Source organism: Cavia porcellus, unplaced genomic scaffold, assembly GCF_034190915.1.
Source record: "Cavia porcellus strain 051 isolate PalLab524CR breed Dunkin Hartley unplaced genomic scaffold, mCavPor4.1 scaffold_17, whole genome shotgun sequence".
In the NCBI taxonomy this organism is placed as follows: domain Eukaryota; kingdom Metazoa; phylum Chordata; class Mammalia; order Rodentia; family Caviidae; genus Cavia; species Cavia porcellus.
The window spans coordinates 11,973,228-11,992,424 of record NW_026947500.1 but is presented as its reverse complement, the minus strand read 5'-3'; the positions used below and the strand labels follow the sequence as shown (position 1 = coordinate 11,992,424).

At 39.7% G+C, this 19,197-nt stretch overlaps 1 protein-coding gene across 19 annotated transcripts in view; it reads left to right on the top strand.

The window, feature by feature from the left end:
* The window catches only part of Pex5l (peroxisomal biogenesis factor 5 like), a 204,451-nt gene that overhangs the window by 151,466 nt on the left and 33,788 nt on the right, over positions 1–19,197 (top strand). The gene's annotated exons all lie outside the window — the stretch shown is intronic.

Here is a 19,197-nt window from a genome sequence, read left to right as displayed (position 1 = left end):
AAGCCACAGAGGAATCCCAAGAGCCTGGAAGGCCTGCAGCTGCCTCCCAGAAACAGAGATCCCTAGAGAGACCTGCACTGCATCTGCAGAGGCGAGAGGGTCACATGGGAAGTCAGTGAGTCGGCAACCACAAACCAAAAATACTTCCTCCAGCACCATCAGCAAGAGGAGAGAGAGGGCCAGTCAGCATCTAGTGTTGTGTTTATCTAATTAGTTGGTCTTTCTAGGTGCCTCAGCCTTTAAAAGGAATTAGCTAGAAACTCACCAAATATATTTAAGTTTGTTCTGTAGGTTAGGCACTGTATTGGGTACCAGTGATACAAAACCCGAACACAACCATCTCTGTCAGTAGAAAAGAATTGAGATGAAAAATCACAGATATACACAGATCATATGATTATCCAAGTATAACTAATCACGTGGCAGAGTTATTTACAAACCCATTTAAGCACCAGACTGTGACTTATAGATGGGACTATGTCTCTTCTTTATACTCTCAGGACCTAGTAGAGTATCTGACATAAAGCGAAGCTCTATAAATTTTTCCTGAATGATAAATGAACAAATTAACAACTTATTCCCCTAATACATCAGTTTCATCTAAACATCTCTTCCCTAAGGGGTGCTTATGTTATATTACAAACCTCGACTAACAGGAGAATAATTTTGGTGGAGACAGTGCTGAGGATTGCACCCTGGGCCCTTACACTGAGCCACATCTCCAGTTCTTTTATATTTTTTTATTTTGAGTGTAAGACTAGTTCTTCCTAAATCTAAATTGCCCAAGGAGGACTTGAAATTGCAATTCTCCTGCCTCAGCCTCTCAGAGAGTAGAGAACATTGGCATGCTCTGAAACGTGTGCCACTGAAATCAGTCGTGTTACACTTAGCTTGTTTTTTCCATTTTGAACAATGTTTTCACACCTCCACCTTTACCCTGACAAGGAATTCTTGTGAGAAAATTTTTCAAAGGAATAATGAATTGTATAAGTGAGGAAAAAGAAGGATGTGTGGACAAAGGAAAGTATATTGTCAGAGGCACAGATCAGAAGTGCCATTTCAAATCTTTTTGGCTAGTAAGTTGAGACTATTAAATTCTACTAAAACTTTTATATACTAGACCTCTCACCTCTTCCTGTTCCCCAGTTCTCCTTCTTTTGAGCTGCACTGGGATGTTACTTGTAGGACTTTACAGTGTCTTGTATTAATTATTTGATATTCCTTTTAAAATGTGGAATTCAATTCCCTCCTCTTGAGTGTGAACTGGACGTAGTGACCCAAGTCTAAGAAGTAAAGTACATTGCCGGGCCCCCACAACTTGAAAGGTGAAAGGCTTACTTTGGCTCACAGTCTATAGAGGTTTCAGGGCACAGTCAGCTGGCTCACAGCAGGGCGGCATGGCAGAGGGGGAAGTATGTATATACACACATACACCTTCCAGGACGTGCCTACAGTGCCCCACCTCCTCCCACCGGCTTCCCCTCCCAAAATCCCACGCAGCTATAAACCCATCACAGGGCTAATCGGCTGTGGACTGTCACACATCCACGACCCAGTCACCTCCCAACAGCCCCACTGATAAGCACTTGTTGCTTTAAGGGACATTTTAGATATAAACCATAAGAGTCATGGTGCGTGAATATGAAGATTATGTTATAAAAGGTGCCTGTCTGCATCCAGATCACTTGCTCTAAGGAAAAACCAACTGCCTTGTCTCACATTCCCCTTGATAAAGAGTCAAGGCCTTCTACCAAGGCCAGCAAGGACCTGCAGCTCCTGCCCACACCACACTGGCAATCTATCCTGAGAGGAGATTCTCCAGGCCTATGGTGTCCTCCAGTGACTCTGGTACCAGTGGCCCACTGAATTCCAGCTTCCTGAGAAAACCCTGACCCACAGCCCCTCAGCTATCTACGGAATTCCCAACCCTCAGAAACTCCCGCGAAGTGATACTCTGTGTCCCCTAGAGCACATGAGTCCCATTTCCGAGGCTCTGGTTGGGGAATTACCTCATCCTCTCCACAGCACCTAGATTTCTTGACAAACTTCACTGGAAGCTGTTTTCTAACTTTCCATTTCTTTGCCCGATTGCAAAGCATACAGCGTCAAGGTAACTTTTCTCAGGCTTTAGGCTAGCGTTTCCTCCAGTAGCACATTGGTAATTTCTGTTATAAGAACATGGGTAATGAAAAAGCATAATGCTAACTAGAAATTCATTATTCGGACTGCTATGATATCAATATTTGTATTCCACAAACATTGCAGCCTAACCCCTTAAGGGAAAGTATCAAGAGGTGAATTCCTGCAAGGGTGACCAGGTCATGAGGATATCACCCTCATCAATGGGATTAGTGCCCTTACATAAGAGCCTTACACAGGGAGCTTGTTAGCTCTTTCCACCATGCAAGGACACCGCTAGATGACACCATCAATGGAACAGGGCCCCTCCAGACACCAAATTTTTTGGCGTCATCTTAGACTTTCAAGATCCCAGCACTGCAAGAAGTAAATATTTGTTATTTATAAACCACTCACTTTATGGAACTTATTTTATTGTAGCCTGAGCAGGCTAAGAGAGTGACCTCCTTTATCTTTCTTTAACTAAAAGATTCCATATTCAAAACAGCACAACTAACCCCTGTTCAAATGACATAAGGCTGGAAATGTTTTCCTGATAGCTTTTATTTTCACTTGAAGTTAGGCAAATGGTGTATTTTATAGACCTGATAGGCACTGCAGAAATACTAAAGGTTAAATGAAATTGCAGACTGTTTGTGAATGACTTTTATTAATATAAGGTTTTATAAGAAACTGCTGATGGCACCCGTTCAAGAGGACCGTCTGTCTCCACATTTTCTTTTGCTTTTTGTGGCAGTGTTACCACTTGGGAGTGGGTAGAAGGGATTAATGGATGAAAGACTACTTAAACTATTCTGACTTAGATTCAGTATCTGAAAAAAAAAACCCAAAAAACCTAAAAATAAATGGAAACATTCTTTGAGCATTAGTGAAAGAGTCTTGAACTTAACTGTTTAGGATGCAGAGTTCCTAAACTTAGGAACTTGTCATGTTGCCTAACATGTTTGCCATGTCACATATTGGACAGATAATACATATGGTGAATTCATTAAGAAACTAGCAAACTTCCTTCACTCTCACATTAATTAGATTTCCTTCTCTTTACATCATATTTCTTTTATTACTATGTTTTCATTTTGTTCTTTACATTATTTTTATTTTACTGTTTTAATTTATATTAAAGTAGTTGGTATTGTTTGAAATATACATTCACCCAGGACAAGGATAGCTATCTTTAATGGTCAGAGAGGGTAGAATATATGGAGAGCAATGAACAGAGAGGTATTAAAACATACCTAGAAAACCTTAACACCATACATGAGCCACATGCAAATAATTGGGGATGAATTTGGTTTCCTCTGAAAAGCTGAATTGCATTGTGAAGTCTAAGAATAAAAGGCTTATACAAGGATATCCTACCTTAGTCACTTTGTACTGAGAAAGGAAATAATGAGAAAAAACACAAGCCAAACCCCAAAGTAATAATATCATTATTAGACATTGGTTGCTTTCTATAACCAAAAAGTTAGGGGAGTCATAGCAAAGGACAGTCAAGTGTCTGTCCTTCATAGCACTGAAGTGAATATGCAGATATGTACAGCCTTTGCTTCCTGATCTGACTACAGAAGGAAAGTAGCTAGATCAATTATCCTTAAACCTAAATGTGAGAAAAGACATTATTCTCACAGGATTAGTTAAATCAATCTGACTGCACCATTTATTTTATTTTATTTTATTTTATTTTATTGGTCTTTTTCCTTTTTATCGGTATCAGGGATCGAACTCACGACTGCCTGCTTGCAAGGCAGGTGCTTATGCCTCTGAGCTAAATCTCCAGCCCCTGACTGCATTGTTTAAATTCAGATGTGCTTCTGGGATGGTAGTGGGATATGTGTGCACATGAGTGAAGCCCCCAACTTCACAGCTTGAGAAAGTTAATATTTAGTTAAAGTTAACATCTAGTTAAAGTTAATATATTTCTTGTCAGTAACTGGTCTTCTGAAGATTGCCTTTCTCTTTTTTTGTAAAATGAGTTAGGTTTTACCTAAAATATTTGTCCCCTGTAATAAAGATATCAAATTGTGAGAACCAGATTTAAGGGTTGCCCTATAAATTAAACTGTAGTTTTAACTAGCCAGGTGGCAATAACACCATAAGGTCTTCAAAACCGGAATCATTTCCTAAATTAGTGAAATTTGATTATATAGACCCTTCAGTTAAGGTCACAGTAAATAAGAAGGACATACCCAACGCCAAATAATGGGTCTGCATCCTTCATGTTTTATGGAGTAAATGGGAACACACACACACATATGTGCACGCATACACACTTAAATGTACACAGACTGTTGTAAATTTAGGCCGTCTAACTTACTTAGGCTTGGAACCAGAGCATAGTGAAAGTGAAGCTACCAGATGGGCAGGAGCAGATATATAATTATAAGTGGAGTACCATTCAGCTTTTATTACTATAGTTTTGTGATATAACTTAAAGTCTGGGACTATTTGTTCATGGCAAAAACTTTCAAATCCTTCCTTCTAGCTTTTCAAAATGTACAGCACATTATTATATCTAAAACACCTTGTTGTACCACAAAACACTGGAACTTACCCTTACCTAATTTTAACTTAATACTCATTGATCATATTCTCTCCATCTGTCTATTCCCACCTGTTCCCCCCAGGCTGTGGTAACCACTATTCAATTCTCAACTTCTATAATCTCAACTCTTTCATATCAACATATGACGGAGATCATGTGGTACTTATTTTTCTGTGCTTAGCTTATTTCATTTAACATTTCTTCATTTCATCTATGTTGGGGCAAGTGGAGGAATTTCATGTTTTATGTCTGAATGATATTCATTGTGTGCATATACTGTGTTTTCTTTATTCATCCATTGGTTGGCAGTTTGGTGATTTCCATTCCTTGGCTATTGTAAATAAGACTACATTAAACATAGGAATACAAAGAGCTCTCTACATACGGAATTTTAGGTTGATTTTTGTGAAGGATAAAGGTCTGGTTGTGTTCTTATGTATGTAGAGATCCTACTTCCCTAGGACCATTTTTTGAAGATTGTCATTTTTTGCAATACATGCTTCAGCACTGTTGTTGAAAATCAGCAGGCTACAGACATGTGATTTAATTTTTACACTCTTTATTTTGTTCCACTGGTCTATATATTTATGCCAATGCTGTGATGTTTTGGTGGCTACATCTTTGGTATATATTTATTTTTCTTTAACTATTCCCTGGGTATTGGAGCAACTTCAAGAGACCTAAGTTCTGATTGGCCTTCACACTCACTGTCTCAGTCATTTTACAAAAGTCATTTTCCCTCTGTGAACCTCAGTTCTCCATCCCTAATATGAAACCATAAGATTACATACACAGTACCCTAACTTGGTTGCCATTGTAACTACCTAGGGAAGCTTTCAAAAATCCTGATAACTGTGTGCTCCCCTCAGAGTTTATTTTATGAGTTCTTGTCATGTCTAGACTTTGGAATTTTGAAGAGATTTCTAAGCAATTTATTGAATAGACAAATTTGGAAATCTATGAAATCTCTCCAGCCGTCTTGCTGTGGTGGTCTGAGAGTCCAGAATTCTTCACTGTTGCCTGGGGCCACCCTCGAATACCAGCTCTGTTTGTAGCAATCGCTAAGTAAAAATATTCCCAAACTTGCTTAGGTAATCCATCTCCGTCTTGCAATCATTTCAATCAGAATATATTTTCTTTTCATCTATTTTGAATTCCCACTGCAGCAATTTAAGCTATGATGGGAAAGAGAACATCTAGTCATGATTAGATTTGTTGAATTCGTTGCATGAACCTACATCACCAGCTTCATTCATTTATTTCTTCTAACTGCACTCTCATTAGCAAACCTTTCCCTGACAAGTCCCTTCCAAAGCCTTCTAAGTCCGCAGGAAATGCAAAATGCAACATACATGCAACATTACTGCTACATTGTCCAGAGTGTGTTTTTCAGTTTCTCCTGACATTATGCTTTGTGCTAGCCACCTCTTCTGTACCAGTGAAGTTTAATTGTATTTCTGGTAAAATGGTTACATTTCTAAAGCTCAGTCAAAGGAGTTTTGACTACATCAAATATTTATGTGATCTGTTCCAAAGATATCTTCTGTCTCAGTGAAGTATGTACCAAACAGGAATCACTGAGCATGCTGTTCTGGGTTCAGTGAACTAACCAGAGACCTGCCTCTGGGATTTAGGAGTAATGCATAGACAAGGAAGAGCAATTTCAAGGATTTTAAGAAGTTAAATTGACCTGCCAAAATATAATCTAGCGAGTATTTATTGCATTAAATCGTGTTATAATTGTTAAGTGACTGTTATCTCTCAGACCCTAGATACTAGAAATACTGATGAGACACTATCCCAAACATTAACTTGATCAAAATCTGTCATAAGCCAAAGCTTATGAAGAATCCTAGAATAACCTAAGTACTACTGCACAGGTATGCACCTGATTTTCTGAGCGCATACAAGGCCTGGAAGGGACAGAGGATTCCCACAGGAGCTTGTACTTAGAGAAGAAGGAATCAGAGCAGACTAGAGAGCAGGCATTCAAAGCAGAGGGAAGAACACATGCAAATATAAGGAGCTTATGCAGTTAGGATAAAGGATGAGGCAAAGATAGGGTGCAGTTAAGATGAAGATGAAGTGGCAGAAAGAAGATAAAGAGGCAGGAAGAGGAGGCAGAAGCCCTATTGTCCATGTTTCTCAGGTTCCTACCACAAACTAATCCCTACAGTAATACCGGGAGGTCCTGGTTGAAATGACTTCCAAGGGAGGTGACAGGAGTAGCTGGACTGTTGTACTCAGGAGAATATTCTACCAGGGCCCCTGCTACACTGTGTGTGAGACCCCTCCTGCCCTCCCCTCCCCTAAGACATGTGACCACTCAGCCTTTCTGCTCCTTCAACCCTTCAGACTCATTCCCGCCTCTGCACTCTTAGCCTAGAACGTTCTTCCTTGATTTGTTTAGGTCTTGGTTCAAATATAATCTCCTTTGAGAAGTTTTCCTTGATCATGTCTCCTCAAAGAAATCTTGCGTGATATTTTTGGATAATTATTTCTCCACCGTGCTGATAACTCTTTGAAATTATATTATTCATCTGTTTACATGCTTTTAAGTTTTATATCCTTCCCCTAGACTGAAAACTCCCCAAGAGCAGTGAGACTTTCGTTTGCCGCTGTCTTCCTCCTCCCTGGAAGCATAATAGATATGTGTAGTCACAAACCGTGCTTGGGGTGAATGAAGAAAAAGTTAGGATGCAACATGATCTGTGTGGCGTTGAAAAATAGAATTCAGTATCCTGTGAGTGTACCCAATGAATCCTGTTTCTTCTTTTCAGTACAGCATGTGACTGATTCTTAATAGTCTAGTACTCTTTGGGACATTTCTGGCTTAGTCTGAAGGAGTATACTTGACCAAGCGATGGTGCTTATTTTGTGATCTAACAGTTAGGTTTTCTTTTTTATGTACAGTTATACCTGTTAATGAAATATGGCAGAAAGTGAAAATGACAACTTACCTTGAATACAGAATTTTTTTCATCTGATAATAAGTGCGCCTGTGATACTTCACTATCACTCCAGTGAAAAGTATATCTTACTCAATTTTAGGGTAATGTTTAGCTAGAAATACAGTATTGTTTCAAACAATAGTACAACCATTATAAAAAACTGAATCTTTACTCAAAAACTTGTGTCTGCTCCTTTCTAATAAATACCTGATTTTGTAAACCAATTTAAATAATATTACTGAAACTGGAACTTTTACTGGATCTCTTTACTTAGAGTCAGATCCTTTTTCCTTCCTTCTAGGGCCAAAGGGAAAAGACAGTCACTAACTCTGCATCATAAAATGTCACCTGTCAAAATGTGTTCTCATTTCTCTCTACCAGAAAGTGTCAATTTTCTGTTGTCATCAGAGAAGTCCTCTTCCTTCAATAGATTACCAGAGCCCAGACCTGGTGATTAGTTTACAGACCTTGGTATCCGTAACAACCAGTACTTTAAAAAGCCTTGTGTTGGAAACTTCTTCTCTTTAAAAGCATGTCACTAGAGAGTAAGCCACATCACAACTCTGATGGGAAAAGTAATATTTGAAATATATATGTGAGGTATTTTCTCCTTAGGTTTAAAAAAAAAGCAATGGATTGTCTCAATTATTTCTTTTTTCAAATACCTTATTTTGGTGTTACTTCACTTGCTGTCATCCTTCCATTGTCTAATACCATCTGTTGTTTGTCAGTCCTGGACTGGGTCTACACATCGGTGTGCCATCTCATTTAATCCTCAGAATGATCCTAACAGTTAATAGTACTTGTCCATTTGCTGATTAAATTACCCAAAGACACATAGTGACGTATTCGTAAGTAACAACAGTCAACATTCAAATCCAAGCCTTCAGTCTTGAGGACAGTGGTTTTCTTTACAGAATAAGATGACCCACTCCAGAGATTTTAAGTAAAATTCCTGGAATCTGGTAACAGGAGTAGCATTAGAATTCAAATCCTTTAATTCCCAGTGAAGTTCACACAATTTCAGAAGTAAGTAAATTTCTGGTTTCAACAAAAGAAACTATTAATATTCCTTTAAGAAAAGTTGAAGGAAAGATCGCCATAGCTCTTTACATAATTTGAAGTTTGGTGTTTTGATCATGTATCAGTACGTAGAGATAGCATAAGTAATATCCAGGTTAAATGCAACATAAGGGAAATTTAGTTTTCCAAGTTCGGAATTTTTCTCTAATTTTAATCTGTATTTAATGTACCTCTTTTAAATTGTTTCTAAAGTAAATAAAGAAATATGCCAACTGTGGTGGTGCACACCTGTAATCCCAGCACTTGGGAGCCTGAGGCAGGAGGATTATTGCAAGTTTTAAGACCTGCCTGGGCTACAAAGCGAGCTCGAGGCCAGCCTGCACTGCATAGAGAGACCCTGTCTCAAAAAGACAAAAAAAAAAAAAAAAAAAATAACAACACATTGCCACTAACTAATTTGCCTAAAGGAAGAGCATTTTATAATTTTAAAAACTTTAAGTGGTTTTTCAAAACTACTTAACCCAAATACAGATACCTAAATGACATAATACTCCTTGTCCTCCCATGTTTTGAGTATTAGGATGTCTCTAAAATATTCCCTTAAAATTCACACCTAGTTTTGGGGGATCCTTAATTTGCATCTGCTTTAATCCTACCATCTGGACAGCTAATAGGCTCTGGGGAGCTGTCCATGTGAAAACAGCGTGTTTATGGTTTATTTTCATTAAATACTTAGTTAAAAGTGAGACTACAATTATCCCTGAAAACAACCTTTTAATTATCAAATGTCCTGACCACCCAGCTAGCTGCAGCAATTGACCTTTGCATTTCTCTGGAGTCAGCAGCATCCTTCAGAGTCCAAGCATCTTTTTAAAAAAGAAATCACAAGCTCCACTTCTGAGAGCAAAAGAAAAGGCTGCTAATGCTGTTTCATCCCCGCAGAACTTATTGAATGTTGCTGTTATTGTCATCATTACTTATTTTTAATTTAAAAAAAACAAAACAGAAAAAAGAATACAAACGATACAGAATTCAAAAAAATAGTAGGAAATTAACACTAGTTAATATATTGCATATTGCTATCTTAGAAGTAGTTATTCAGTTTGTGCTGTCATTGTTTGACTGTTTGATCTTTTTTTATGTTGTTACTCTTTGGGGGATTTGGGGAGTGCCTTTCTGGGGTTTTGTTTGTTTGCTAGTTCATTTTGGTTTTACTCTGCTAATTAGCAACAACCATTCACAATTAATATGCTATCTCCCTGCTCTTTAAACACTGACTGACCTGTGTAACCCATCACAGCTTGCAGAAAAACTTCTCTAACTTTTGGAAATGAGAAAACGTAATATTTGGCTGAGATCACATCTTTAGGGAATGACACCCCCAGGACGACAGTCCATGTCTTCTGACTTCTGGGCCAGAACACTTCTCAACACCCCAAGCAAGGTCTTCCAAGGCCCTTGAGATCTGGGACTGTTTTTCAGCTCAAAGTCCGGGAATACACACAGGCCTAGACTCTTGACTTTCAAAGCATGTTGAATTTATTTGAGATTCACAACCCATTCTGTGCTTGACTTTCCATACACAAACCTAAATTATCTGTGTTAGGAATTAAAATGGCCAAAGAAATGCATTCTGGCATCTATATTACTAAAAATCATTTCAAGCCAGTGCGGTGGCACACAGCTGTAACCCTCGCACTCGGGAGGCTGAGGCAAAAGAGTACCACAGTTTCCAGGCCAGCCTGGGCTGCATGGCAGATTCAAAGCCCGCTTGGAATAGAAAAACAAGATACTACCTCAAAAAGGATGGAGAGAGAAAGAAAGAAAGAAAGAGGAGACAGATGGAGAGGGAGGGAGGAGAAAAAGAAATGAAAGAAGAAAGAAAGAAAAAAGAGAGAGAGAAGGAAGGAAGGAAGGAAGGAAGGAAGGAAGGAAGGAAGAAAGAAAGAAAGAAAGAAAGAAAGAAAGAAAGAAAGAAAGAAAGAAAGAAAGAAAGAAAGAAAGAAAAAGAAATGGAAGAAAGAAAGAATCATTTCGTATTAGGCAGAGTTCTCTGACTAGGGGCTGTTAGGAAAGGCCCAGGCCAGTGGACTTCTGCTCAATTTATTTTCTGAGTTACTCTGATGATAGTGGAATGGAGGAGCAGATTGGCAATCAGGCATAAGCACAAATCTCACTTCTACACCAATAAGTCAGTGTTCTTGGGCAAATCTCTCTCTTTATAAAAATGGTAATGCACCTAGGCCCATTTGAGGGATTGAATGAGGAAAAGGGTGGATCTCAGTACACCATGAAAACCATTCCTTCCACACCTGTTTATTTGTTGAATGCTGTCAGATGCTGGATCAGCTGGCCCTCATTCCTGTTGGGGGCAGAACTCGGTAGGGTGGGGGCAGAAGAAAACATTTTATCTTCTGCTGTTCATGTGAATACTGTTGTGAGTTTTTCCAATGCCTCTTCCTGACATCACAGGCTCGTTGTTGTGTGATTTTGTTGGGGCTGTTTAACAAAGCACCCACAGCTGGGTAGCTTAAAACAGCAGAAGTGCACCATCTCACAATCTGGAATCAAGGCATTGGCAGCTCATGCTTCCTCAGAAGCTTCTAGAGAGGACCTTTCTTAGCCTCAGACACTCCTTGGCTTGAGACAGCTTCACTCCAGTCTCTGCCTCCGTCTCCACACAGCCAGTGCCTTCCATCTTCCTATGTCATGATAGCATCTTTTATCCCTGTCCAAATTTCCTTTTTCTTATAACAGCACCAGTTATATTGGACCCAAAGAACCTATCTAAACTTGATTACATCTGCAAAGACCCCGTTTCTGAGGAAGGCCATAGTCACAGGATCTGGGGGTCAGGACTTCAGTTAACATTTGAGGGAGTGTGATTCGACCCACAACAAAGCCATGGTTTTTCTAGTCATTCTAAGATAAAACTCTTGCAGATATTTTTGGTCTCAAGAACCCAAGTTTCAATAACTAAGCAATCCAGTCCTCTCTAGCAAGATCTCTTTCTTATGCACAGTTTAAAGCTTTATACTACCTTTAAACCAGGAGCACCTTGGAGAAATGGTCCCTTCAACTTCATCCCTTTTATGAGAGCTATAGGTAAACTGTTGAAAAACTTCAGTGTATATGTACACACACACACACACACACACACACACACACACACACACTTGAAAGCATTTCTTCTGAATTTCCTTCACAAGTAGCCAGACATCTATTGTTTCATTCTTTTTTATTTCTTTTGAAACTGCAGCCAAAACTGAAAGCCCCATGTTAATATTCTATTGTGGTTTCCCTAGTTCTGGATAGAAAAGAAATTGAGAGCAGTATCAGTGACCTTGTATTTCTAAACAGAATGAACTTGGTTTGTCTCAGAAAATTAAGTGGCAGGGCTGTGTTCTGCTCTTTCCTCCAACCAAGGTATTTGCAAGCAGCAACACTGATGGATCCTTAAAGCCAATGACAGGTTAGAGGTGGAAGGAAGGAAGAGAAAAAACAAGGTTACATTAATGAAGAGGACAAGATTAGGAATTAGGAGACGTGGATTCTGACCCCGGTTGTCATCAACTAGCTAGTGACTTTCGATAAGTCAGCTGTGAAGATCACATAAATCAACACACTTGCAAGCCTTAAAATCTCGACATATTTAGGATGGCAGTATTGTTGCTCTTAAGAAGAGACAACGCAAATTTGTCACTGAATCCTCTGATTTCTTCACTTAGCTAATCTCTCCGGTTTACCCTTTCCCACTGCAGTCCTTTCCCTCTGCAATCTGGTCTAAACCAGATTGCTGTTGTAGCTGTAACTTAATTCCCCGCCACCCACTTCCCACACAGTTCATTCCCAGAGGGATCAGACTAGCCTCTCCTAAGACCTTCTCCTTCCTCTTGAGACCCTCAAATTCTAGCAGGTAATAAACAGGAAAGGAAAACATAACTGATCCTCCTCTTCCCAACCTCCTGTTCTTAGTTTTAGTTATGATTCAAGTAAGACAGCTAAAGATTAGGTAGATAGAGAAATAAGTAGGCAAATAGGTAGATATCAGTGTATAAAATTAAATGGGAAAAATAGCTAGTTCAGTGAGGACAGGGGTTTTGAAGCTTAATAAGTTCACAAACATTCCCAAGATGTTGTTTTTGCCAGTACAGTGTAGGACACTGTGTGTATCTCTTTCTGCTCACTTATTTATGCCCACTGATGTCAGGTGTTTTCCACACAAGGTCATCATGTCTCCATTGTTATTAACTCAGAAATATGCTTCAGCTTAATTTGCCCTCTCTGTGGCTGTAATATGCTAAACACTTTCTTCACTTCGTGATTTTCCTCTTGTTGGATTTTCTGACCATATATTCTTCCCTCCCTTTTTCCTTTTCTATATTGTGGTGTTTCACACGTAAGGGAGGTCTGTTCATCTCCCCTGACACACTCACTGGCTGGGTGCATCTCCCCACATTATTCTAGTCAATAGCTGATGACTCCAAACTCTGCATCTTTGGTTCTGATTTTACACCTGAGACAAAAAGCTTCATAGTCCACAACCTATCCGCATCTGTGTTGGAATGTTGCAGAGGATCTTTACCTTTTCTGTTCTCTGCCTCAGGGCATAGGATGGCCCAAATGAGGAACCTGACCTGATCTCTCTCTCTCTCTCTCTCTCTCTCTCTCTCTCTCTCTCTCTCTCTCTCTGTTTCTCTCTCTCCTCTGTCTCTCTCTCTCCTTCCCCTCTACCATCCTCTTCTGTCTCCCCCTATACCAACATCAAATCAAACACTAAATCTTAAGTCTTATTGATTCATTCTATCAGGTATCTCACAAATCCACCATTTCTCTCTGTCTCCACTGCCAACACCCTACTCTAGTAGATGATTCTCTTGTACACACAACTGTAACATTTTCCAGTTAGGTTATTGCCTTTAATGTGAACAGTGCAATCCCCTACTTATTCTATTCTTCTCATATCAGCCAAAACAATCCTTCTGAAATGCAGATCTCAATAATGATTTCCCCCTTATCCTTAGAACCAAGTTCAAACTCAGTGACTTAACTTTGTAATGTGCCTTACGATCTTGATCATTCTTGCCTCTGTACCCTCAGCTGTGACTCCTTCTAGCTTGATATATCTAGACTGCCATTCTAATAAAATTTTGGCTCCTGGAACAGGTCATGTGACTTTCCTCCTTTGCACACAAGGTGCTCTTCCTACTGGAAATGACCTACCCTCCCCTCATTACCTGACTGACTTCTCCCCAACCTTTTAGCCTTAGTTAGCTATTATTTCCAAGAAGGTTCCTGAACTCTCACATCAAAGCTGGATTTTCTCCTCTTTGCAGACAGAGAACTTTTACTTCCCCTACATTGCGTCTGCACCTTCAGTGAGACTGGCCTCCGTACCTTTTTGTGAGTCCTTGGTTGTCACAAAGACTGGCCAGATGTGAAGACAGAGAGACCTGGTTTGTTATTTTATGAAGCTGTAGGACAGAAAGATAGTTCCAGGTACTCACTGTGACATTTGCTTTGCACATTTGCATCTGCACCCTTCAGTGACTGTCCCTCTCTTCATTGCTCTGTGAGTGACTTAGACCATTGCCTGCCCTGCAGAAGGCTGGTCAGGAATATTTGTTGAATAAGAGAATTAACGTTAAGTATACATAAAAATCACCTTAAGAAGATACCACCCTTCAAATTTTATGAATTACTTCAACCAGAGAGAGCTCGTATGGAAAAGTATTTTATAAAGACACTGAGAAAACATTGCTATCATGTACATGTATTTCTTTTTTGAAAAAATGTTTCTGGCCTTGTAAAATGTGTTCTGAATCATGTGATAGCTCTTGATACTCAGGACGGTTACAACGCAGTGGATCTTACTGGTATGGTCCAGCAGCTGAAAACAGAAGAATGTCAGTCCATCTGTAGCCACCTGTCCTTTGTCTGCCAGGTTCCATGGGAGAGAGAGCTCAGATGGTGGCTTTTCTTTCAGGCTGGTGGAGCCACTGTCCTGGCATTTTATTGGGTCTCTCTTCTTCTATGTTTTGATACTGGCAATGAGGCAGCTACTGCCAAGATACCATTGCCTGGTATCATTGGCAGAGAAAATATTTCTCCAATTCAATCCAAATTAATCTTCACAGGCCAATAAATCAATACACAGAGAGAATGTGTGATGATTTTGACCATCTGGAATTGTGATAAAGCGTTGGTGGGTACAAGAGAAACTACCTAGCTATATGTACTGCTGGATTTCAACCAAGAGTAACAAAAATACATTCACCTTCCAACAGGGTAGCTGCACCACCAACCACAGGGTTGGGAGCTCCTGGCAGCTTATCAAATCCCTGCCTTGCTGTTGAATCCACCAGTTTGATTTCATTGTCAAAGCAAGCAGCTGGACCTATCTTTCTATATCAACAGCTTCATAAAAAAATAAACCAGCTCTCTCTGTCTTCACATCTGGCCAATCTTTGTGACAATCAAGTACTCAGAAAGAAAGAGAAAGGAAGTCATGGTATAAGTGAAAGATGATCAGATCTTTCCTACCTAAACAACAGATAGGGTTTTTTCTTTCTTGTAAATATCCAGAAAGGTTTGGAAGGGAGAACATTTCCATAAGGTAGAATTGTATCTGCATGAGTTGTTAGAAACATCCCGTTTAAATTCTTTATCACAAGGAAAGTTTTACAAAGGATACTCCTAGCAACCCTCTAGCAGACTTTTCCAGCAACAAAGGATAAGGATGAGAGAAAGAACCAGTCTATCCCTGGAAATCCTCAAGGTGCTCTAATTGCAGCTTTCAATGCTGTCCCTCTGGGTGAGCACCATCTAAATTTAAGCCAAATGCTTCACAGTCATCATTGCACGCCACACTCCCAACACCCCTCCCAGAAAGTATTTTTTCCCATTTTAAAGTGAGAACTCAGTAACCGATTCAAGGTCATACTACTATTAAGTGCCATAGCCAGAATTCTAACCTAGTCTAAGTCTAAAATTCCTGTCCTTAATCACTAGTCCCAGTAAGGCAATCTTTGCATGCTTTTAACATAGCTGGCCCTGAACAAACACAGAACTCAAGATTCACTGTATCAGAAAGTAATTCCTTTACCAGAAGTGTATTCTTATTTATTTCAAACCACAGTAAAAAAGGAAATTGAAACATTAGGGGAGGAAAGATTAGGAACTGCTCAGAAACGCCACTGTTTTCATTTTTTCATATTATCTGTCTTTGTCTATTCCGTATTCATAATTCTTCATACTTTCAGAGATCATTTTAAATGACTAATTAGTATGGAAAAGATAAATATACCAAATGAGCTGCCTTCTCCAAACAAAGCTTTATTTTAATTTTTCCCTCCACGTTCCGGTTGCATTTCCCCTTCTGGAACAATAACAACAAAATCTTGAAGAATTCTGATTCACACAGCAGATGTAAGAATGAGAAAACCTGCTGGTTTGGTGGCAGTAAGTTCCACCAGAAACAATCACCAAAAAGCAAGCTTTGTGTGAGAAGTTCTTGCCCTTAAGAGCATGTCTCGAGAGATACAAAAATTATCCCCACTAAGATGTCTGTTTCTGAGAAACTTTTGATGTTCACACCTCTATCCCTATTCAAAGTTAAATACTTTGAAGAAAACTGCTTGTATCTTCCTCCCAGAGATTTTAAGTGCACATTAGCATTATGAAGCCGCAGGGTAAGGAACTTACTTTTTGTTGAGAACTTGCTACTCAGTCACCCACAGAACCAGTCAGGTAAAGGTAAGTAGGGACCTGCTGGAAATTGATGGGTGATGATTACATGTATCTCCTGAAGGTCACTGCTTCAGAAACATGGGCCTAAAATTAACAGATATCCATGAAATCGCTGAAATCTAGATTGTTTTAAATATGAAATTTTGTATCTGGGATGAGGAAGAAGAAGTGTCTCTTTGCTCCACCTGTTATAAACAACTGGGTGCCTCTCAAGGCAGGAAACACAGATTTTTTTCAGAAACCATCGTGGAAAAGGACCCATGTAATTGTGAGCCCAGTTCCAGATCCTGCAGGGACAAGTGGGACTTCATAGCCAAGGATAGGGTGGAGATCAGTGGATGGCAAATCATTAAAAAGAAACATTGGGACTAGGGAAGAACGTTTGGTTGAATAGACCTAATAGGATCCTTGCTGACAGCAAGCGAAAGTGACCAGACATCACCCTGGGATTGGGAAAAATGAGGAATTGATCAGAGTAGAAGTGAGTAGATGCTGAGGTTGGGGATTCTTCCTACACTGAATTAGCAAGGTACTTGTCAGTATGGCATTCTGCAAATATGGAAACCCAAGGGCTACTTGAGAAGAGAGCTCAAATTAAATTCTGGTCGAGCAGTCTTTGTCAGATCTGGCATGCCCACCACCAATGTGGAGACTCCAATTTAACTTAAAATGTCTCAAGCTCATTAGACCAGAGCCTCTTTCTCCTAGAATGATCTTCTAGGAACTGCTACCCATACAGTTCACTAACCTGCTAACCCCTCGAGAAAGTCCCACTTGGATGATCTTTTCTCTAAAGCCAGTCTTCCTCCCATCATCCAATGCTCTGAATCAATTCTAACAAGTGTCTCAATTACTCTATTTGTGTAATAAACACTCTGATACTTGTTTTAAACAACATTTACTTTGCTCTAAACAGTAATTTGGGTAGAACTCAGAGAGTATAGCTCATCTTTGTGTCTCTAGATGTCAGGGCAACTCAATGGCTGGGGCTGTGGTGAGGGGCTGGCATCACTTGGAGGTATGCTCCCAGGTCATACCATCCAGGCTGAAGTCACCTGAAACTTTAGCTGAGGTCTTTGCTAGAGCACCCATTGGCCTTTCTTTGAAACTTGAGCTTCCTTGTAGTGGATAGCAAGATTCCAAGGCTGAGTATCTCAAGAGAAAAAGGAAAGGGCAGGCAAAAGCTACATCACCCCTAAGGACTTAGCTTCAGAAGTCACACCAGGTCATTCTGGTGCAGTCTGCTTGTCAATACCAGCATTCAACAGGGCAATGGACTCTGGCTCTTAATGGAGAAAGGCAAATTCTAAAGAAGATGGATCCTTAGTCTCTTTTTGGCACTAAAACAGAATACCACAGACTGGGTCATTTATAAAGAAAGGAAATTTATTTTTCACATTTCAGGAGGCTTGGAGGTCCAAGAGTAAGATACTATATCTGCTGGCATTGCATAGTATGACACAAGCCATTTATGTGGCAAGATAGTCTGTTTGAAAGAAAATCAGAAAGAGTCATTTATAATAAGCTACTTTCATGATAACTAATCCATTCCCATGACAATAATATTAATCTGTACATAAGGACAGATCCCTCCTGACCTCACCAGCTGATCATCTTTTATTAGATCCTACCTTCCAACTCCTTTACTTTGGGAATTACATTGAATTTGGGAGATGGCATGCGCTCAAACCATAGCACTGGAGGGTCTGAAATTACGGCTGTAGTAACTTTTGGAAGAAGGGAATGAATAAAATAATTTTAATTCTAACTCAGTCATTTACTAGCAATAGTGTGTCGGTGAACAAGTAAATTCACCCCTTTGGCATCGTATTGTTCACCCTACCCTGAATTACAGTTGCCACTGTTTTTATCATGGGACAGTGAACTTCTTGAAGGTAATGTATAAATGTAGATATTTTGTTCTAATATTTTCACAATGCAATGCCCAATGACAAGCATGTAGTTTGAATTTGGTATGTCTAATACTTTTTTTAAAAATAGGAGTTTCATAGTACTTTTCACTACTTGCCAAGAATTGCTAGAGGGAAAAAAAAAAAACTCTTCTAGAACTGAGTCAAAATGCTCATAGCTCCCTGTCCACAAACCAGCTTCCTTTTTCACATGACTTGTCATCATGCAGAACATGAAACTAGACTCAAACCCAGGGCCTCATGCCTGTAGTTCTGTAGCCATAGTCACCTTCCCTTGCCTGACCAAAGAGCAGCTCGGAAGTCTGCAAGAAATGCACAGCCTCTGAGAAATTGGCACACAAAACAGCTGGAAACACCAGGCATATTCCAGGGTGCATGAACAGCAGTTCTTTTTTGTGAGTGCAAATGCCACTGGAACAAAGGATATGGGTACAATCAAGTGAAATTCTATTCTGTAAATGCATTCATTGGTTAAAGAATGTGCTAAAAGTCTTTCAAAAGTGGCCCCTTTTAGTTGCACAACGTGTTTTGCTCCATATTTTTTAAGGTTCCAATCCTCTTTGCTCCCTTGCCAGGTGAGGAGAAGAGAAAACAAGAACAGGAAGCAATCTTAAATCCTGTTAGAAATGACTCTTGACTTCTGAAATCCTGCTCAAGCCAGGCATCGCATTATTATTCCAGCTTCCTGGGCCCTTTATTCCCCATCTCGTTGTTTGCAATTTTTCTTCCCTGTGTTTCTGCAGCAGTGCTGCTAGTGTATTGCTTGTCACCTTGAGCTGTTTGCCTGGGTACCTGCTGGTATCTGCAGTGATGACGAACTCCATTTAAACAAAGAAGTGCATCTATCCCAGGAACAACCAGA